At 43.8% G+C, this 23,687-nt stretch overlaps 1 pseudogene; it reads left to right on the top strand.

The window, feature by feature from the left end:
• The first annotated feature begins 428 nt into the window (after positions 1-428).
• LOC121002720 lies at positions 429-22,825 on the top strand (annotated as a pseudogene).
• The last annotated feature ends 862 nt before the right edge of the window (positions 22,826-23,687 follow it).

Here is a 23,687-nt window from a genome sequence, read left to right as displayed (position 1 = left end):
CCATCAATTTTCCCCCAAATAGCCAGTTTCAAATAACAATTTCACCACTATGTAACTAATGTACAAGCATCCATACAATTTAAGAAAAATAGCCAGTGTCACAGAGAACGGCCATAAACAATTTCTTGATGATCCAAAAGGACAGGAGTACTCCCCTGTGTAACTTAAATGTCAGCCAGTGGCAGCTCATGCGTGACACCTGCCTTTACTCAGGCCCTTTGAGGAGGCCACGTTATTTGTCAGTCGCCAAGACTACGGGATGAACGATGTCATTCCACTGCTTCATGTCCTGGAACAGATGCTGGTAAATCTGTCTGGTCAGGGGACTGGAGACGTGGCCTAGAAAGATGGTGGCAGTGTTTGATACATTTGTCTGTCAAGATCTCTGTTTACAGTCAGTGAACGGGAACATCATTTATCACAAGGTTATGCAAACACCTACTGATGGGGTGTTAACCCGAAGAAGTAGGTCATCGGCACGAAGGAGAAGTCATTTTCAGGGCTCGAGGTATCCTCCCGGAAGCTTGACCTCTGCACATCAATGGCCTGGATTGTGAAGCTTGTCTAAAAGAAAAATCCTGCAGTGCACCCCCTTGGAGGAAACTCTTGATCCGGCACAGGCTGCTTTGCTCCTTGAAAAACAATGGAATCTGTACAGCGTGACACTGATATATAATTTCTCATACACCAGACTGAATAGAGTATTCCAAGCACCTGTCTGCCCACATAGCTGCCGAGAAGCAGAAGGGTCTTGCCATTGAAGTGGGCTCAGAGCTGAACCTAAAAGCCACATTTTCCTGTTTACCTAGACTGAAAGGAAAGGACAGAAATCCACTGGCTGTGCTCATACAGATTTCATCCAAGCATCCACTCACCAAGGCAAGCACAGAGGACCGGATTGTGTGGACAGGTTGGTTCTGCAGGACATAGATAGAGGACGATCTATTGAAGGTGTTACATTTACTTGCCTTCCGCTCTTCCTGTATAACGGCTCTGAGGCGCTCACGGCTATCGTAGGGACGTGGTTCCAAAGAAACTTTGACTGTTGTTTCCGTAAGCTGGTAATCAGTTCTCGGGACCCCACGTGGCTAGCAGCGATGTGGACCGGGTATGATGTGTCTGGATCAGTGTCGGCCACATAGCTTGTTTTCTCTGTGCCCGTCGAACCTCACATGGAAATTTCTTATGCCATCCACGCAAAGTACTTCAAGACTTTATGGATTAATATTCATAAATTAAAGGATGAGGTCACGTTGGAGAAAGTGGACAATTTATTCAAATGTCTTTACTCACAGTTCTTCAGACACTTTAGAATCCACTTATCAGCAACCCAGCTCGTCAAGGTGACGACATCTGTGGCATCAGCGCATTGTGTAGGAAAAGTGAAGTTCCTTAGTAAGGACTACCTAATCCGAGTGCTGGGATTTATCACGGAGCTGGCCATCAATAACATCCAGTATTGAACACATGGACGACTCTCATTTCTTACCTTGTCCACAATGTTCGGGACCCCCCGGACGTACATGTCTTAGACATGATCCCTGCAGTGCTTACTACATGTTACACCGCTTCTTACCGTTCTGTTACAGCGGCTGTGAAACCTGCACATACGAAGGTTTTTTTATGAAGATTTTCGGGTGTTGCCTGTACTGACCAGTTACCCTCCAGCTGTGACTGTGTAGCCTGCACTGTAGGAATGAGCTTGAATCGGCTTGTTTGCTGGATTGTCCTCCAGTTATCAGCTAGAACCCCATACATTTCATGATCAATATGCATTACCATCGTAGTCACCCCGACACTGGTCATCAATCCATTCTTCTTGATGAAGCACTTTTTTTTTTCAGTTTGTCTTTTAAATCTTGTGACTTTGCCCCTTCTGTGCCTGCGGTGTCCTGTTTGTGAAATAAACGTTTTTTTTTCTCCCTCTTCAAAAAAAATAAAAATGAATTGGCTTGTGATTTGGTAGCCAAAAGCAGGAGTGGCTACTAAACACAGAAGTTATGTAAATATTCCATTCACATGTCATCTCTGTTTTGGATCCACTCCTGTTTTTTTTTGGCATTAGCAATACTGATGGATTACTGACCAAATGTTGACCGAGTGAAGGCGGATGCTCAACAGACAGGATCTGTTCTTTGGGGGTCATTCTTCTGACTGTGGCAGGTGCAGCACTATGAAGTGCCTTTTGCGCTATGGCTTTAGAAGAATTTTGATATCTCTGACTTTTAGTCTAACCAGACTGTCTATTACTCTGTAATTCCTCTAGCGCCGTTCTATGGAAACAGTAGGTTTAAAGTGCAGACCAAATGCTTCAAATAACTTCTTTATTAACTTCCACTTTTCTTCATATATAACACTGCCGCCTCCGCAGCAGATAGTCCATGTACATAACACATGTTGAAAAGATATCACAAAATAACGGTATGCATAAGATGGTGGTTCAACTGTTCAATCTTGTCATTCAACATAAAATGGTGGATATATTTCTCTCTTCAGTATCTGTACTCTCACTTTAAGTTATTCAAGCACTTTATGATCTATCTGAGAGGTATATCTGAGGTGTAACTAATAGTTCTGCTTGCTCAACTTGGTTTGCAGTGTGCAGTATGCAATTGCTTATGATCTGGTATGAGCAGTTTGCATTTTGTATGCTTGCAATTTGTAGCTTGCAATTTGCAATTGTATGCAATTTGGTGGAACTGTAAGTAAACACATATATAACTGGTTCAGTATACAGTTCTGATCACAATACTAATAATATGAACATTATATAACTGTTCTAAATACCTATTTTGGCCTCTTGTTCCCATAAAACTAGACTCTGACTGGAACTGTGTGTCTGTTCAGCTCCTCTCTCTGGTCAGTAGGGATCGACCGATTATCGGTTTGGCCGATATTATCGGCCGATATTGAGGATTTTGAACGTTATCGGTATCGGCATCTATTTTGCCGATATACCGATAACGTATGGGGAACACAGAACGCGCTGCTCTCAGCGCGTTCTGTGTTCCCTCCGCAGCACAGGGGAGAAGGAAGCAGTGTCTCCTCCCCCCTGTGATGCTGCTGCCGCTGCCTCCAATGACAGGACGGAAGACAAGAGGAGGGGAGGGGCTGTGGCCGCTGCGCCACCAATGAAGATAAGCCTTTCATTCATTCATATACAGGAGGCGGGAGCTGGCTGCAGAATCGCATAGCCGGCTCCCGGCCTCTATGAACGGCAGCTGCGGTCCGCGGTAGTTAACTCCTCAGGTGCCGCGGATCGCAGCCACCGCTCATAGAGGTCGGGAGCCGGCTATGTGATTCTGCAGCCAGCTCCCGCCTCCTGTATATGAATGAATGAAAGACTCCTCTTCATTGGTGGCGCAGTGCGCCCCCCCAGAGCCCCCCAGTATTAATCATTGGTGGCGCAGTGCGCCCCCCACCCCAATGCCGGCCAATAGTAAAAACATTGGTGGCGCAGTGCGCCCCTCCCCCCCACCCAGTATTACTCATTGGTGGCAGTGGCCACAGGATCCCCTCTCCCCTGCTCCTCCGATCGGAGCCCCAGCTGTGTAAGCCTGGGGCTCCGATCGGTTACCATGGCAGCCAGGACGCTATTGAAGCCCTGGTTGCCATGATAAGCTCCATGCTGCTGTGTGCACAAAGCACAGAGCAGCAGGGACAGTGTGAGCTCCTATTCACTCTGATAGAGATCTATCAGGGGGAATAGGACAAGGGTTCTAGTCCCTAAGGGGGCTAAAAGTTAGTAAAAAAAAAAAAAATACAAAAATATTAAGTATAAATGAAAAAGATTTATAAAAAAAAAAAATACACATTAACAATAAACCAAAATACACATTAACAATAAACATATTAATTTTCAGCAGATTTGTGTATGAATTTTTTTTTTTTCTCAAAAATGAAAATTCCCAGAATATCGGTATAAATTATCGGCTATCGGCCTGAAAGTTCACAAATTATCGGTATCGGTATCGGCCCTAAAAAATCAATATCGGTCGATCCCTACTGGTCAGTAATGATTCTAGCAGCTCCTGCTAGGGGAATTCACAGACAGGCTGTGTGTGAGGCTGACTGTGATTGGTGAAAACTCTTGCTGTGTGAGAAGCTGGCTGTGATTGGTCTAGACTTCTGCCCAGCAACAACAGATTAACTCTATGCTTTCTGTTGTTTCTGCTGTGTCATTGAGCTTACCTTACATTACAAAATGAATCTTAAAGGCATATTATCTTTTCTGCTTCTGTGAACACAAAATATAACAGTTATATAACATCCAAAACATGATGCCACAGTGAATAACTCTGCTTTTGTCTTTAACACATAAACATAGGAACTGTGTTAAGGCTATTGGCAGGTCTAGCTGTATACACATATAAGCTATATTAGCAACCTAGGACAGGTCTTGGCTGGCCAGCTACACTCCCACCAAAATTACCTATAATTCTATGTTCTTAGTGGTAGGACTTGAACATGAATTTGAGGAATTTTCCATCAGGTTCTCAACTTCCAAGTGTCTTTTATCACTCTGAAGTAGAATTAACTTCTATATAGGACGTTCCAACTTGAGTGGAGTAGTGAGACGTTTTCCTTTTTTTGTCAAGTTTTGAGTCTCCTATTTGTAACAACACTCTTCTTACTAGTTTGTCTTCATCCTTTTAAACTTCTACAACTTTGGCCAATTTCTATTGGCTTCTAGGTAAATCTTCTTCTTTCACTAACACTATCACTAACTTGGACATTTCTTCTAGGTGTTTGCCATTTACTTCTTAGCATAAGATTGGCTAAGTACTCTTTCCTCCATCTATTCCAAAACTGATCTGATAGATATTGAACTCTTCGCCATCTCCTTTTAGCATATAGATTCTCTTTGGTGAACTTGCCAGGCGGTGGCTGTATGTAATCCGACTTAAGGTGAAGAAGATGTGCAGCGTACTCAAGTTAGGTTTAGAAATGTTCCTGGGTGTTGTAGTGCAATAGACACTAACCTGAGACGGCTGACTCTCTGCAAGGGCAGGTGATGATGAGAAATGTTCGTGACGCCAGTGCCAATTAAACGGTGGCACGCCGTTTGCTGATAGCAGGAATAATTGAGGAACCACGTGATGTTAAAGCAGAACTCAAACTTTAGTAGTCATCATATAGGGACATTAACGGAAACGCAGTTCCTTTGCAGACAGTTGATTTTCAATACAGTTGATGCAGGCAATATATGTATAGCAAGGTGACTTCAGAGTGTTAAACACAGGACTTGCAGTACAGGCAGCTCGCACTCTATTCCTGACTGATCCTGGAACATAGAAAATCTTCTCCAAGGTCCAATGCCCTAGCTCTGGCGTATATCCTTGGTTTTATCTCTATCAAGTACCTCCTCTGTTGTCTTGAGTACCTCTTGCTTTTCTTGACTTGCCTCTGTCTCTCTCAGCACAGACTCTGGAAACTTCTGAACTCCCAGGCTGTTTAACAGTGGTCTTCCTGCTTTTGCATATATAAGTTCAGGAGGGGAACCTTCTCCTTGGATCTGGAACCCGGTTACAGGGACTGCAATACCCTCTCCTGGTCCGCAGGCTTCAGGCCTGGACTTGTCTCTGACATAGTCTAAGCTCCAACTTCAGACTACAGGCTGCAGCTTTAGACTCCCACTTAAGACTCTAGACTGACTTTCCTTTCCCTGACTGGGCCTTATATAAACTAGGGCTCCCTAGCTCCCTCTAGTGACTAAGAGCTGGAATGACACCCCTAGCAGACCTGTACATGCAAGTTTCACAGTAACAGGGAAATACATAGCATTACATTTCATGACATTTTATAAAGATGACATATACCAACTTCCCCATAAATAAGGGGGGACGACAGCACACCAAGTGACCCTTTTGTAGTGACGGGCATTACAGTCCCCGTACACTACATACCCCACTGCTTTAAGCTGAGTATGACCTCGTACTCCATCAGGGCTCGCCCAACTGGAATCTCTACCTGAAACAGAAAAAAGAGACATGCAGGCTTACATATATGTAATTCATCTGCATTTACATTCATATCAGGTCCAATTGGCAAAGATGAAGGGTGGTGACAAGGGGCGTCGTTCTCTTCTCCTCAGGATAGTGAATGGAACTGGGGCGCTGACCTGGCACAGCGTAACATTATAACCAGGATAGTCCATGACAATGAATAAATCCATAATAGAACAGCAAAATAGATAAAACAGTATAAAAGTTCTTGGAGGCTCAAAGAACAAACATGAGTCCGTACCCAGGTTACTTTCCTATAAATCACAGAGGCTCTCGTGCGGTGGAGTCCATCTCTGGGCACATTTCCTTTTAAAAGAGCAAAAATCTCAGAGGCTCAGGTCCTTTTGAGTCTGTCTCCGGGCACGGTTCCTTAGTATCAAGTTGCACAATAAAATTGTAGAATATAAAACAAGTGCTGTAATACCCCTGATCAACCTGAAAAGGGGGTTAAGGGTAAAAGGTGCAACAAAGGAACAGGCACAACTTGGCGTGGGATAGCAAAAGCAGGCAGGAGGTCCTGGAAACAAACTTGGCTTTGTTGACCTTGTAATTTCAGTGGTTAACACCTACCACTGAGCCGTGGATAAACTGGCAGCAGCAACAAACGACCAGGAAACATAGGACTCCTGTCCTGGAAGGGTTAATAACATCATTCTTTGGTGAAATAAATCAAAGGCCTAGCAGGCTGATTCACAGGGGTATGTCATCATTACCCGGCTCTGCTGGCAAATACGACATGTAGTAGTCCTCTACAGGAGGATGGGCCCACATAACGGTGTTAGTGGGCAGCTGCAAGGTAAAGGGGCCCCTAATAGGTATTGGCCCCATGGGCCTAGGGGTAAACCCTTGGGTGGACTGTACTGGTCCCGGCATGATAATTGTGGGATGTAAGACAGTTGGTACCGCCGCCGCAAGCGGTCCGGTGGGCTCGGTGCAGCAACTCACAGGAATAACGGGTCTTCCTTGGGGCCTTGACGGAGCAACATTAGCAGACGGTGGTTTACGGGTGGTGACAGGCACCCTTACCTCGTCCTTCTTTGGCGGCGTCTGGATCCTGGCGGTCGCGATCTTGCGCAGCTCCCGCAACTTCTCCTCCAGCCGGACAATCTGTTCACCGATGCTCTCCGTGTCAGAGTCGCTGTCATCTGCTGGCGCGGACTCGGCCTCTGCAGGTTCTGGTGATGCATTGGGTCTCTGACCCCTCCGGATGTTCTCAAAGGTATTGCGAAGTCCTTTTAAGTTTTCCATATCTTGTATGGTCTTCTCCCGACGAGGCAGCTCGGGGGAAGGATAGGGGCTCACCCATTTTTCCAACACGGTTGGCTGCCAGAAGACGTTAGGCCCAAAGAAGGAGCTCCGCTCCTGGAAGGCGTGATGGGCCGGCTCTGGAGAGCGTTCCGGTTCCCGCTCGCAGCCAGAGTAGTCTTCTTCTTCTGCCTCCCAGTCCTCAGGTTCTCGCTTGGGACGGGTCACAGCAGTTGCATAAGGGCCTCTCAGGCTCTCGGCAGGGGTGAACTCCACTTCCTCTCCCTCGCGGAGGCTGTGCTGATAGGAAGGGAGGTAGTCTCTCTTGACAGATCTTCTGTTAACATATAGGTCTCTGCCAGTCAGGTAATCTTGTATGAACCCGTAGCCACGGGCTTTGTCAAAGGACACCACCAACCCCTTTCTCCTTTCCAGGCGGGGTTGGGTGTTGGTGTGTCGTTCATGGATAGTCTTGGTCAGTTCCTCATAATAGATTTTAGTCTTTGTATTCCGCTTTATAGCGGCCTCCCGGATCTCTGCCATTAGTGAGGACCACTTGAAAGAGGGCTGAAAGAAGTCTCTCCAAGAGCCATAGCAGGGCTCTGGTTCTTTCTCCCGTGGCGGGCAGGCGGGTTTCTCCGGTCCCGGAGAGTAGGCCGGTGGAGCCTCCTCTGGCTCTACACCAATATCAGTCATCTCTGGTATTTCAGGCGCGGACGTTGCAGCAAAGCTCTGTTCACTCTCCAACATGCTCGATCCTTCTCTGGAGAGCGATAGGGTCGCGTCAATTAAATCAGCCAGCTCCTCCCATTGCACTGGGAGGCCGCCCCCCCCAGGTATTCCAGTATATGGAAGGCGGAGTCCATGCTAGCCGACATGCAAATGTCCAGATAAGCAGTGGCGCCTGACCTTGAACTCCTTCCCGCTATTTCCTCAGAAAGGCGCCAATTTTTCCCGCCTTTTCGGGATGAAGATGACGCAGCAGCTATTTCAGTAGCCTCAGCGGCCATCTTTGGTAGAAGCGCCGTCTATTCACTGACAGCAAGCAGGATGATGAAAAGTCCATAAAACCACACTCCAATGTGGCGATTTTCTTCCTCTTGATAGCGCAACACTGTACAGCGCTTTTTGGAGGTTTTAGGCACACTTTGGGTAGGATTTTCAGTCCACAAAGTCCACTTTAATAAAACAGGCAATTTGTCACTTTGGTCACAGGGCAACTGTATAAGGCACAAAGTTCACGCTTCTTGCACTGGAAAGCGTGCGTATCCTGTTCGTGACGCCAAAAGAGAGGTGCAGCGTACTCAAGTTAGGTTTAGAAATGTTCCTGGGTGTTGTAGTGCAATAGACACTAACCTGAGACGGCTGACTCTCTGCAAGGGCAGGTGATGATGAGAAATGTTCGTGACGCCAGTGCCAATTAAACGGTGGCACGCCGTTTGCTGATAGCAGGAATAATTGAGGAACCACGTGATGTTAAAGCAGAACTCAAACTTTAGTAGTCATCATATAGGGACATTAACGGAAACGCAGTTCCTTTGCAGACAGTTGATTTTCAATACAGTTGATGCAGGCAATATATGTATAGCAATGTGACTTCAGAGTGTTAAACACAGGACTTGCAGTACAGGCAGCTTGCACTCTATTCCTGACTGATCCTAGAACATAGAAAATCTTCTCCAAGGTCCAATGCCCTAGCTCTGGCGTATATCCTTGGTTTTATCTCTATCAAGTACCTCCTCTGTTGTCTTGAGTACCTCTTGCTTTTCTTGACTTGCCTCTGTCTCTCTCAGCACAGACTCTGGAAACTTCTGAACTCCCAGGCTGTTTAACAGTGGTCTTCCTGCTTCTGCATATATAAGTTCAGGAGGGGAACCTTCTCCTTGGATCTGGAACCCGGTTACAGGGACTGCAATACCCTCTCCTGGTCCGCAGGCTTCAGGCCTGGACTTGTCTCTGACATAGTCTAAGCTCCAACTTCAGACTACAGGCTGCAGCTTTAGACTCCCACTTAAGACTCTAGACTGACTTTCCTTTCCCTGACTGGGCCTTATATAAACTAGGGCTCCCTAGCTCCCTCTAGTGACTAAGAGCTGGAATGACACCCCTAGCAGACCTGTACATGCAAGTTTCACAGTAACAGGGAAATACATAGCATTACATTTCATGACATTTTATAAAGATGACATATACCAACTTCCCCATAAATAAGGGGGGACGACAGCACACCAAGTGACCCTTTTGTAGTGACGGGCATTACAGTCCCTGTACACTACAGATGGTTGGGAGTTAAAGGGTCCAAACTTGTTGGATCGTTGATGGTATTAACTGTAAGTGGACGACTGTTAACAATAGACATTACTTCATAGAATAGGGTCCTAAGTGAAGCATCATCTATTTTTCCGGCGTTCTTTTTCAACACTGAACTTAACACATTTCTCACAGTTATGATTTGTCTTTCCCAAACTCCTCCTGTATGGCTTGCATGTGGAGCATTCATGTGAAAATTACACTGTTTCTCTAACAAATACTCAGTTACTTTTTCTTTATCAATCTCTTTTAGCGCTTTCTTCAATTCATTCTTTGCTGTTTCTATGAAACATCTCAAGGCGTTGATGAATGCGTCAGATAACATATCTTCTAACATTTCCAGGTGAATCGCTATGGAACTCAGACATGTAAATATTAGTCCATATCTCTTGTATTCCTTGCGGTTCTGTTTGCTGATGAATGGGCCAAAACAATCCATTCCGCTATGTAGAAATGGTGTTGATGGGTTTACACGATCAGCCGGTAAATCTGCCATTCTTTGTTCTTCTGTAGGTCTACGTGCCTTTCTGCAGACTACACATTTACTGATATACTTTGCTATAACTTTGCTTCCTTTTACAATCCAGTAACCACCTTCTCTCAAACAGCTTTGGGTAAAGCTTCTTCCTTGATGCAAGGATATGTTGTGGTAGTGATTAATAATCAATCTTGTGAAGGTCGAATTTTTGGGTAGAATTGCTGGATGCTTCACTCTGCTAGGTAACAATGCATTTTCCAGTCTCCCTCCCACCTTCAGTATACCATCCTGCAGAACAAGATTAAGCTTGTACAATGGGTGGTTGTTTAAAAGCTTTTTAGGTTCTTGACTAAGTCTCTTCAACTCTTCACTGTAGAAACTCTGTTGAATGAGTCTTATGACTGTTTCTTCAGCTTTCATTCTTCCTTCTACATTTAACAATTCCTTCTTTCTGATTCCCTTTGCCAAATGTTGAATTCGAGCTACTACGTTTATGACTGTATTCCATTTTGAATATCTGGCTAGTCTTTCAAGTATGTCATCTTGACAGCAGTGCTCAATGTTTGTATAACTTTTACTTCTGGATCACCCATAGACAATTCTGTGTAACCTTTACTGGGAGTGATTTCCTTTTCCCAAAGGAACTCTGGACCGGTGAACCAGTTAGAATTTTCCAATTCTGTTACATTCAGGCCTCTTGAAGCATGATCTGCTGGGTTATGCTTTGTGTCAATGTGATGCCAATGTTCTGGATTTGTTATTTTTCAAAATTTTCTCAACTCTGTTGGCGACAAAGATATGGAATCTTTGAGCTTCGTTGTTTATGTATCCTAGGACAACTTGTTTGTCTGTCCAAAATTATTCTTCATCTATTTTCAATTCCAATTCTTCTCTCAGAAAGTTGCTTACTGATGCTGAAACAACGGCTGCTGTCAGTTCAAGTCTTGGTATTGTCTGAAATTGGTAGGAGCAACTCTGGCCTTCCCCATAACCAGGGCACAGTGTATCTTTTTTTCTCCTATTACTCTGATGTAGGAGCACTGACCATAACCATAACTACTGGCATCTGAAAAATGATGAAGTTCTATTTTCTTGTATTTTCCGAAATCCTGAGGTACAAAACATCTGGGTATCCGAACTTCTCTCAAGTTTTGCAAGTCTCTTATACAACTCTCCCACCTTGGCCTCAAATTTTCATGTATGGGCTCATCCCATCCAAACTTTTGCTCTGAGGATTACTGGGGCCAAGAATCCCAATGGATCAAATATAGAAGCCACTGCGGAAAGAATGGTTTGTCTAGTTGCAACTTTCTCTTCAATAGATACTTCAAAGAAGAACTTGTCGTTCTCTACATTCCATCCCAATCCAAACACGTTCTGAACTGGAAGATGAGCATAATTGAGATCTGCATTCTTGATTGTTGCTGCACATTCAGAGTCACTGATGGATTCCAGTACCTCTCTGTTGTTTGAGATGAATTTGTGAAGGCGCAGGTTTCCTCTTGCGCATAACTCTTGGCTTTCTTTCACTAGTTTTATTGCAGATTCTGTAGACTCTAGACTTATGAGACCATCATCTACATAAAAGTTTTTCTTCAGAAAATTTGCTGCTGATGGGCAATCCTTTTCATTCTGATTAGCCAGGTACTTCATACCATAATTGGCGCAACCTGGAGATGTTGCTGCTCCAAATAAGTGTACTTTCATTCTGTATTCTGCTCGCTCTGTATCTGTATCTCCGTCCTCCCACCATAGAAACCTCAGGCAGGAAGTCTCTATCTTCATTTTTCACATGAAACTGGTGGAACATCTTTTCAACGTCACACATGACCGCTACGGGATACTTTCTGAATCTACAGAGTACTCCAGGCAGAGTGTTTGTAAGATCTGGTCCTTTTAGTAGATGATCGTTCAATGCAACACCATTGTACTTTGCCGAGCAATCAAATACTACTCTAATCTGGTTTCTTTGAGTGGTAAACACCTTGATGTGGGATGTACCACACTTCTCGTTCTTTAGGTCGGTTATTAACTTTCTCTGCATGTCTTTCTTCGAGGATGCCTTCCATGAATTTCAAATAATCCTGCTTGAATTTGGGATCTCTTCTTCAAACATTTCAATCTTGCTAGGGCAATATTTCTGTCATTTGGCAGACAAGGTCATTCTCTAAAAGGTAAGGGCATTTCAAGATGACCTTGTTGATTCTGCTGAATATTTTATTCTAGAGTGTGTACGCACGTTATGTCTTCTTTTGATACACTCTTTTCTTTAGAACTTATATCTGCAAAGTTGGATTCAAGGATCTTGATTACTTTTGCTGGACTTACAGTTGGTAACTCTTGGACAGATATTCGATGACACAATCCTGTCACCTGTCTTGAGTTTGCGATCTGTTGTTTTCCTCCAACAACATCCGTTTGAACAGCATAGGGTTCACCCTTTCCTCCTGTGATTACCTTTCGTGGTAGGACTGTTCTCTGTGGTCTTGTTGGGACAATAGTTGTAGCACTCTCCTGAGCATTGCTGTGACATCTAGGAATAGAATCATCCGGTTCTATTTTCTCACTTAGTTCTGAATTAGGTGAGTCATTTTCTTTATCTTTTCTGGAGGAGGTAGAGGGTAAATTTACACACCTTTTTCCTGACACTGGACTAGGCCTCTCTTTGTTTTTCTGAGCAGGGATGGAAGGATAATAACTTATTCTCTCACTAAATGCTGGAGATTACCTTCCATTCTCATGGATGTGAGTAGAAAAGTAGGAGTCTGCTTCTTCACTTAGAACAGATTTGAACCTATGACTACTCTGATTCATATCCTCTTTGTGTACTTTGAGTCTGGCTTCTATGATCTTAACTTCTTTTTGCCTTTCCAGACTTTTCATCTGTTGGTGCTGTGCCTCGATTTCAGCTTCTATTTTATGGTGCTGTGCCTACTTTTCAGCTTCCATCTGATGGCGTTGTGCATCCATTTCAGCTTCTATCTGATGGCATTGTGGATCCTTTTCAGCTTCCTTTTCAGCGATCAGTTGGCACAAGTTGTTCAGCTAATTCCTTTCTTTTGGCTAAAGTGATTGAGGACTCTGATATGTGGGTGGCACTTCTGCTAGCGAAGGAAGTCACACTTGAGATTGTGGTTCCCCCTAAGGATCTAGCATAGTCTCTCATAAAAAGCTCAATCATTCTACTTATTGCTTTAACCTGATCATAATTAGCTGCAGATGAAAGTTCTCTCATGAGCTTTACTAAATCTTTAGTTACTGCAGTACATGTGTCCATGTTCCTTACAATGTCCTGGGAAGTTGTCGTAAGCGACCTCAGGTTGACATATGCTGCCATAAGCTCTGATTCAGATTCTTCTCCCGTCTCTACCATATCACTCAAGTTCCTTCTTATACTTTTTTGTTTTAACATTCCACAAATGCCTTTAATATATAATTTCCACTTCTCATACATTCTGGTGAACATTTTTCCTTTTAATGCTGCTTCTTGCTCCAAATTTTCCAGTATCTTTGGGGTCGGTTTTCTGGCGCGTGATGAACGTCTTAGTTCATCTGCTTGGGCTATATTTGTTTGAGGCAAGACTAATGCTATATCAGACTCTTCTACCTCAGACAGGTTCCCTTGCTCTTCAACTTCTACTCTATCTATCTTTGCATCCTCTAACAGTGGCATGGTAATACTAGGTTCAGAAATTTTACTTGAAATGCAATACTGACAATCAATACGAATAGGAGGGTTGGCGCTCTTTCTCTGACTATCTTGCCTTTGCCGTTCTGCCACTTTAAGAATTGACTGCAGTTTGACTAATGCACACGTTCTATGGTCTTTATGGTAGCTCCGCTGAGGTGCCTTTGCTTGCTCACTCAGGGATCAGTTGCTGCGCAGCAGTATATGCTGCCGCTCCGCTGCTCTAATGTGCTCTTTACTGTGCAAGTTGAGGAGCGCTATCACTTCGCCCTCTGAGGGCAATAGTTCCACTGTGGCAGGTGCAGCACTATGAAGTGCCTTTTGCGCTATGGCATTAGAAGAATTTTGATATCTCTGACTTTTAGTCTAACCAGACTGTCTATTACTCTGTAATTAATATATAAATCACAGAAAAAAAATGCACCAAACGGATATGCCACTGACTATACTAGCTAGTCATACAAGCAGATATTAAAAGCTGAGACTTTTGCCAATATATTCCTGACAGGAACACATCGGAGCCCCTCATGCACCACATCACGGTCTCTCAGCATGGCAAGGGGTCCTACCACTACGCTAACTATGGTGTGAACACGGTCTGAAGGTGATGAAATCCAGCTCACAGCCAAGCTTCCACACAGCTTGGCTGTGCTCCGTTTTGTGTAGGATGCCTTTGTGATGCATGTGGACCGCGCCGGCATCCTAAAGTTGTACAAATTTTTTGCTGGGGATGGTCGCTTGCTGCGGTCCACATGCGGTGGGACTGCTCCCCCAACACGCTACAGTGTTTGGGGTCTGAGCGGTTCCACCATATTGGCCACTATATTTCTGTGATTTTGTTCCATATGTATTGAATGTGCCTTCACCTGGCATTAAACATTCTTTTGCACCTGGTAGCCTCCATCACACGGTCTGATATGGGTGTGGCTTACAGTCTTGCTTTATTCACATTGCATTAGTTGTCCTGCTGTGCGGTTGTGTGGAAGCTTGGCTGTGAGCTGGATTTCATCACCTTCAGACCGTTTTCACAACATAGTTAGCGTAGTGGTAGGACCCCTTGCCATGCTGAGAGACCGTGACGTGGTGCATGAGGGGCTCCGATGTGTTCCTGACAGGAATATATTGGCAAAAGTCTCAGCTTTTAATATCTGCTTGTATGACTAGCTAGTATAGTCAGTGGCATATCCGTTTGGTGCATTTTTTTTCTGTGATTTATATATTTATATATTTTCATCCGCACAATGCTCCGTTTTGTGTAGGATGCCTTTGTGGTGCATGTGGACCGCGCCGGCATCCTCCATTGTACTCATTTTTTGCTGGGGATGGTCGCTTGCTGCGGTCCACATGCGGTGGGACTGCTCCCCCAATGAGAAACATGCTACAGTGTTTGAGGTCTGAGCGGTTCCCCCATATTGGCCACCATATTTATGTGATTTTATTACTCTGTAATTTCTCTAGCGCTGTTCTATGGAAACAGTAGGTTTAAAGAGCAGACCAAATGCTTCAAATAACTTCTTTATTAACTTCCACTTTTCTTCATATATAACACTGCCGCCTCCGCAGCAGATAGTCCATGTACATAATATGTGTTGAAAAGATATCACAAAATGACGGTATGCATAAGATGGTGGTTCAACTGTTTAATCTTGTCATTCAACATAAAATGGTGGATATATTTCTCTCTTGAGTATCTGTACTCTCACTTATTTGCAGTTTGCAGTATGCAATTGCTTATGATCTGGTATGAGCAGTTCACAGTTTGTATGCTTGCAATTTGCAATTGTATGCAATTTGGTGGAACTGTAAGTAAACACATATATAACTGGTTCAGTGAAAGAAAATCACTGCAGATCTCACCTGCCACCTCCCATTGGAGCACGGAAAATCAGACCTGGACTCGGTCAGGTGCAAACGAACAAATACAGCAAAGTGTCCTATTTGATGTCGGATTTTATGGAAGTCGATTAAAGCATATTTTAAGAGGAGCTGGATTCCATTTGTTCTTTCATAACTGGTTCAGTATACAGTTCTAATCACAATACTAACAATATGAACTTTATATAACTAAATACCTATTTTGGCCTCTTGTTCCCATAAACCTGGACTCTGACTGGAACTGTGTGTCTGTTCAGCTCCGCTGTCTGGTCAGTAGTGATTCTAGCAGCTCCTGCTAGGGGAATTCCCAGACAGGCTGTGTGTGAGGCTGGCTGTGATTGGTGAAAACTCTTGCTGTGTGAGAAGCTGGCTGTGATTGGTCTAGACTTCTGCCCAGCAACAACAGATTAACTCTATGCTTTCTGTTGTTTCTGCTGTGTCATTGAGCTTACCTTACATTACAAAATTAATTTTAAAGGCATACTATCTTTTCTGCTTCTGTGAACACAAAATATAACAGTTATATGACATCCACAACATGATGTCACAGTAAATAACTCTGCTTTTGTCTTTAATGCATAAACATAGGAACTGTATTAAGGCTATTGGCAGGTCTAGCTGTATGCCCATATAAGCTATTTTAGCAACCTAGGACAGGTCTTAGCTGGCCAGCTACACTGACAGATCAGAGGAAGGGCAAAATAATCAGCGACGTCAACATGGACTTACTGCTGACACCCTCTCTACTCCGTCGGGGGGCTCTTCTTGTGTAAGCTTTTAATAGAACAGGTTCTGTAAAAGGAGTGCACTTGTTCTTAGTGCTAATATCGACCTAAAAGGCTGAGTTCATACTAGTTTTGGCCCCATGACTGCACAAAAAAGTGAAGTGTGCGCCTGTCAACTGCATGTCATACTGACTCACAGTATTATTTCACTACCACAGCAGACTCCCTATGCGTGTTACTGCAAGGCACAGTGTTCTACACTACTATAAAGGCTCTCTGCAGCCAGGAAATAGCCGTTTTTTTACGCAATTCGCCCCAAATAAAAAAATAAATAAATTGGCGAACCGGCCAAATCAAATTTTTTAAAACTTCGCTCATCTCTAGTTATTACCAAAAGGGAAAACAGTTAATAGACGCCCTACTAATACGGGCAGAGACCTAGTGGTAGCCATTGCTATATCAGTTTATGTATACAGTAATAATAAATAGTCTCATGCAGCACTCTAACTTTTCCTGGGTACCCTCAGAGCATACCCTAAGCACAAGCCGAGGGCGGTTTGGTTTTAAGTAAGGGGGTATTTAACACCCCAGATTGTTGTTACCACTCCTGCACCCAGCTACTATCTCTAATAGGCTAACCTGAATATCATCTGTGTATTTCTGTCCTGGTCCTACATGGTGCAATGATAATATCTTTATGAAACTGTTTTATTACATGCCTGGTTCACCAGCAGGTGGCAGCGCGAAGGGCAGAGCTATAGTTAGAGAGAATGGAACTTACTATTACATTCTCCTCCCTTTGGGCAGAAGTGTACAAGTCCTGCTTCCTGCTGGAATGGTGGAGCAGAAGTTTCCAGTTAGATTTAGTCTAGTTCAAAGCTAGGTAAGAGGAGTGTGAGCAGGGCCACCCCCAGGCATGCCTACGCCAGCCGGAGCACCATAAGCTCTTCTGGCTATGAAGAAAGATGTCTGCAAGCAATAGGAGCCAGAGGAATAGTTCTTTGGCCACCATAAGAGAAATCACCAAGAGGAAGAGTTCTTCGGCTGAAAATAAGTTTTACTGAGGACAGTCCTAAAGTACAGAAACCAGGCTTAAGCAGTGTCATGAGGGGAATAACAGTTGAAGGCACCCCAGCCAATATACCAGGACAATCCTAAAGTACAGAAACCAGACTAAAGTGCAGCCTAAAGAAAGAAAGCAAAGTATTTAGTCAAGCTTGTCAATACAGCAGATAAAGGGAGCAAACAGAGTGTCACGATCATATTGGTGTTTGACCGTGACGCGGTTGCCGCGCAGACTCATTGCTTGTGTCAACGTGTAGTTTGTGGTTTGCACGTGCACTTCCCCTTTAAGTTGTGTCTCCCTGCTGTGTGGTGTGCGTGGGGTTAATAACCTGACTTGGTTAGATCAGGGTGTGGTCTCTTCTAGCTATTTAGCCTTTGCTTGTAGCTTGGAGGTGAGTTGTGATCTAACCTTGCTTTGGGCTGGAAGCTATGCTCCATTCTGTGGCTATTCCATCTCCCCAGTCATTGAGGGCCACCTTGTTGGACATCGAGGTCTCTTAGCAATGTCATTCCTTTGTCTCCCTTATATCCTCTATGTAGCCAACCTTACTTGTATGTTTGGTGTGGGTTTATGTTCAGGGTTTGCTGTATGTCTTGTTTGTTGTTACATGTCTAGGATGTTGTTGGTGTTTGTCCCTGCATGTGTGCAAGACGATTGCCTGTGTGTGTTGTCCCTCTGGAAGGGGGTTGGTTTCCCGGAGGGGTGAACCATTTTCCCCCTCCGGAAGGGGGTTGGTTTCCCGGAGGGGTGAACCATTGTCCTACGATGTGCAGTTACTGGAGTCCTGGTTCCTGTGTGTCAGTACGGACTGCATCCGGAAGGTGTTTGGATGGCAGCGCGTCTGTTTGGGTTCCAGGTTACTGTGTTCTTCTTTGGTGTCTTCCAGCAGCTGCAGCAGGTAAGTGACCAGATTTACTGTTGTTCTTGGTTCTGTTGTCTCTGGCCACTGGTTACTTACATGTCATTTCCTTGGTGTGTTGTCCTTTTTTGCTAGGCCTGTGGGGGACTCTGGTTCATCCGTGTCGTGGATGAACCAGTTGGTCTCTTGTCCCTTTCTCCTTACCTCAGGGTAATTGAGGTATTTCAGGGGTCTAAAGTTCCGGCGTATGGGCCCTCCTACCATCAGGGTCGGCTCATACAGATAGGAGATTAGGGCCAGATTTAGGGATGCTTTAGGAGGTGAACTGCTCCCTGATCCCAGCATCTAGGCTTAGTTGCTACCTTATATCTATGACATCGTACGGTGGGGGGTTTTCCCCACTCCCCATCGTGACACAGAGTTATTGAAGAAGCCTGCCATTTTATGCTAACACCTGCTGGGACAAGATAAAGCTTGAAGATTGTTTTGGATGAATGTTTACTCAAGTAAAGCTGCTGTTCAACTACATACAAGGTCTGGACTCAATCTTTCTTTTATCCCTCAATTATCTTCCCCTTTTTATTGCTTCACAGCCAAAGCCCAGGGTCCAGCAGGACCAAGGTGGGAGCACTGGGACACACAATTAGAGACATTTAGACTGCACTATTTCACCACTCTGCATTTCCTACTTCACCTGGGAGGCAATAGGGCATTGGGGGGTGGCGCTCGTTGCACCAACTCCCTCCGATCTCCCGCATACACATCAGCTCAGCAAATTTGCCTGTGTATTTAATGGAGGGAGAGGCAGTGTGTATTTCTGCCGTAGTCTTATCTCCTGGGGGAACAAAAGGATCAGGTGAAAATATAAACTTTGCCAGATCCTTTTCTCCCCCATATTAAACTGTTGGCTGAACCCACCAAGAACAGCAGGTTATGGCAACAATACACTAATGTGTATGGGGGCCCAAAAAAAAAAAAATATTTAAAAATGGTGGATGTTTTCTTTAACTCTCTAATTGGGCCAAAGACAACAATGAGTACTTAACTGAAAGAAAATAATTATATAGATTACACAGGGGCAACGTGGGGTATATACGCTAGTAACTTTATAAAGATTACTACAAAATAGTGCAGAGGAATGGTCCTTGAAGCCAGTTATTGCTGGTAGAACGTTAATGTGCCTTGAGGGTCATGAATTGCCCAATTATTAGCAGCTATTGGCCTCACTATGGGTTTTCAAACCTTTACCATACAGACTGTGTCATTGTTCTAGATTTTAGCCACACCAAATATGGCCACTGATTAGTATTCACAACAATATTTTTCCTTTACAAGCAGACTTTTGTTTGTCTGGCCAAAGAAATCAGAGATTTGGAAGAGAAAAAGTTTACTCTGGAACCTGGGAAGAAGCTTATAAAATATGCTTTTATTTCCAACATATCTGGAAAGGCAAATTTATAATGGTAGTGGAGTATTTTGCTCACTCTGTGTGTTTGTTTGCATTACTTTCATGGTTATACATGGATTCTCTGAAAAGCCTTTTTGATATCCACATGCTTGATAAGAGCATAGCTGAGTATTTCGCAGAGCTGGTGCATTGCTTCTAATCTGCACTCCCTGACAGCTCATTATTCTCCTCTCGAGGCATGCTTCACTAGCTTGTCTTCTGGGTGCTTTAGAAAAGCTAAATGAACCTTGTGAAATATATATATATTGCAGGAACCAATCTCCACATTTATGGGATATGGGGATTAAGTTAAAGTTCTGATCCCTGGCCATTTCTTTTAGATTTAAAGCTTCAATTTTAACAAATGTTTCATGTTTTTACATTAATCATGTTGTGTAGTTACAAGTTAACAGGCATTAAAAATACAAAGAATAGTTAAACTGGATGCCAAAACAGATCCAGAGGCATACACAGATCTTATTGGGTTACTTAAAAACTTAGTATGCCCCACCGCACTGTGAGTTTTATGACTGGATAACAGTTTTAATGAAAAAAATATATACAGTACAGACCAAAAGTTTGGACACACCTTCTGATTTAAAGAGTTTTCTTTATTTTCATGACTATGAAGGCATCAAAACTATGAATTAACACGTGTGGAATTATATAGATAACAAACAAGTGTGAAACAACTGAAAATATGTCATATTCTAGGTTCTTCAAAGTAGCCACCTTTTGCTTTGATTACTGCTTTGCACACTCTTGGCATTCTCTTGATGAGCTTCAAGAGGTATTCCCCTGAAATGGTCTTCCAACAGTCTTGAAGGAGTTCCCAGAGATGCTTAGCACTTGTTGGCCCTTTTGCCTTCACTCTGCGGTCCAGCTCACCTCAAACCATCTCGATTGGGTTCAGGTCCGGTGACTGTGGAGGCCAGGTCATCTGGCGCAGCACCCCATCACTCTCCTTCATGGTCAAATAAGCCCTTACTTTCAAAGTTTTCCCAATTTTTCGGCTGACTGACTGACCTTCATTTCTTAAAGTAATGATGGCCACTCGTTTTTCTTTACTTAGCTGCTTTTTTCTTGCCATAATACAAATTCTAACAGTCTATTCAGTAGGACTATCAGCTGTGTATCCACCTGACTTCTCCTCAACGCCACTGATGGTCCCAACCCCATTTATAAGGCAAGAAATCCCACTTATTAAACCTGACAGGGCACACCTGTGAAGTGAAAACCATTTCAGGGGACTACCTCTTGAAGCTCATCAAGAGAATGCCAAGAGTGTGCAAAGCAGTAATCAAAGCAAAAAGTGCCTACTTTGAAGAACCTAGAATATGACATATTTTCAGTTGTTTCACATTTGTTTGTTATGTATATAATTCCACATGTGTTAATTCATAGTTTTGATGCCTTCATAGTCATGAAAATAAAGAAAACTCTTTGAATGAGAAGGTGTGTCCAAACTTTTGGTCTGTACTGTATATTCCCACTGCCTTATCCACTTTACCCAACTTCTTTGTCGGAAAAGTTGGAACAAGCGCTTCATAAATATGACACTGAACACCATATTTCTCATTGTATTTACATCAAACAGCTGGCATAAATATGCTGATATATCTCATACTGATCTATCGCCCTGCATATTACTTCATATGATATATATATATGAAAGCTGTCTGTCTGTAGCTACCACTAGGGGGAGCTCAATGCGTAGGAATTTATTCAGTTACCATTGAAATGAATGGAAGTTGCAAAAAACCTTTGCATTAAGCTGCCACTAGTGGCTTCCTGAAATTGACATGGATCTATGAGTTTAAAACTTGAAACCAAACTTCAGTTTCAAGCTTAAAACTGGTTTTCCACTTTAAAAATCAACTACTGAAGTTATTAGACAAAGTCACACGCGACTTTGCTAATGACTAACTTCGGCTCATCGGAGCCCATATATTCTAATACTGTACGGGGACGAATATCCATACAGTATTAGGCCTCATGCACACGACAGTATTTTTTCACGGTCTGCAAAACGGGGTTCCGTTGGTCCGTGATCCGTGACCGTTTTTTCGTCCGTGGGTCTTCCTTGATTTTTGGAGGATCCACGGACATGAAAAGTGAAAAAAAAAAATAAGTCAAGTTTGCATTGAAAATGATAGGGAAAACGGACACGGATGACAATCTTGTGTGCATCCGTGACTTTTCACGGCCCCATTGACTTGAATGGGTCCGCGAACCGTTGACCGTGAAAAAAATAGGACAGGTCATATTTTTTTCACGGCCAGGAAACACGGATCACGGATGCGGCTGCCAAACGGTGCATTTTCCGATTTTTCCACTGACCCATTGAAAGTCAATGGAGCCGCGAAAAAAAAACTGAAAACGGAACCACGGACGCGGATGCACACAACGGTCGTGTGCATGAGGCCTTAATCTGAATTTTTGAATGAAGCGACTTTGGATGTAACATCCGAAGCTTGCTTCGTTCATCACTAGTTAGACAGACACAAAAGCAAACCTTCGCTAGGACTAGCAAACACTAGAATACATAAAGCAAAGGGGAGGAACAAGGTGCCCAGAATAAATAGTAGGGTTGATCAGCACCTTAGTCAGCAGCTCAACTGAAAACAAGAGGGAAGGTTAACCTTTGCAGTACCACAGAGACGTTTCACTGAATACTACAGTAGCTCCAATACACACAGGGTGAGTGGAGCAATGACTGGCTTCCCAGTATAGTAGAGCAGCAGCAGACATGGGTTGCCAGTGTAACAACATTCTGCCAGTACTCAGCACCTGGACATTGTGCTCTATCCCTCTGTCCTTCTGCTCAGAGGCTATGATGAATATTATTGTCCGCGGCATCTGAGGGGCTAAACTGCTGGGATCAGAGTCTGTCTTAAAAAATTGGCTTAAAAAATTGGGCTTGTTCAGCTTCAAAAAGTAATGCCTTAGAGGTGATTTCATTTGCATGTAAGAATGCAGGTGTGGTCAGTACAAATGTATTGAACAGGATTTATGAAATACTTTACAAAGCACCAGGGGAAATTCATTACTTGTAGAGAAAAGGCGATTTAAACATCAGTACAGGAAAGGATTCTTTACAGTTTAGGCTACTTTCACACTAGCGTTTTGGCTTTCCGTTTGTGAGATCCGTTCAGGGCTCTCACAAGCGGTCCAAAACGGATCAGTTTTGCCCTAATGCATTCTGAATGGAAAAAGATCTGCTCAGAATGCATCAGTTTGCCTCCGTTCCGTCTCCATTCCGCTCTGGAGGCGGATACCAAAACACTGCCTGCAGCGTTTTGCTGTCCGCCTGAAGAAGCGGAGCCAATGGGGACGGATCCGTTTTCTCTGACAAAATAGAAAACGGATCCGTCCCCCATTGACTTTGAATGGAGTTCAAGCCGTCATGGCTATAGAAGACATAATACAACAGGATCCGTTCATGACGGATGCAGATGGTTGTATTATTTTAACGGAAGCGTTTTGCAGATCCATGACAGATCCTCAAAAAACGCTGGTGTGAACGTAGCCTAACAGTAGACACACTATGGAATGCCCTACCCTAAGGCCTCATGCACACGACCGTTGTGTGCATCCGCGGCCGTTGTTCCGTTTTCCGTTTTTTTTCGCGGACCCTTTGACTTTCAATGGGTCCGTGGAAAAATCGGAAAATGCACCGTTTGGCTTCCGCGTCCGTGATCCGTTTTTCCAGTCCGTGAAAAAAATATGACCTGTCCTATTTTTTGCACTGACAACGGTTCACGGACCCATTCAAGTCAATGGGTCCGTGAAAAATCACGGATGCACACAAGATAGTCATCCGCGTCCGTGATCCGTGTCCGTGATCCGTGTCCGTTTTTCCTATCATTTTCAATGCAAACTTGATTTAGTTTTTTTTTTCAATTTTCATGTCCGTGGATCCTCCAAAAATCAAGGAAGACCCACGGAAGAAAAAACGGTCACAGATCACGGAACAACGGAAATCCGTT

The sequence above is a fragment of the Bufo bufo genome, chromosome 5, assembly GCF_905171765.1.
Source record: "Bufo bufo chromosome 5, aBufBuf1.1, whole genome shotgun sequence".
In the NCBI taxonomy this organism is placed as follows: Eukaryota; Metazoa; Chordata; class Amphibia; order Anura; family Bufonidae; genus Bufo; species Bufo bufo.
This window is presented reverse-complemented; position numbering and strand designations above follow the sequence as displayed.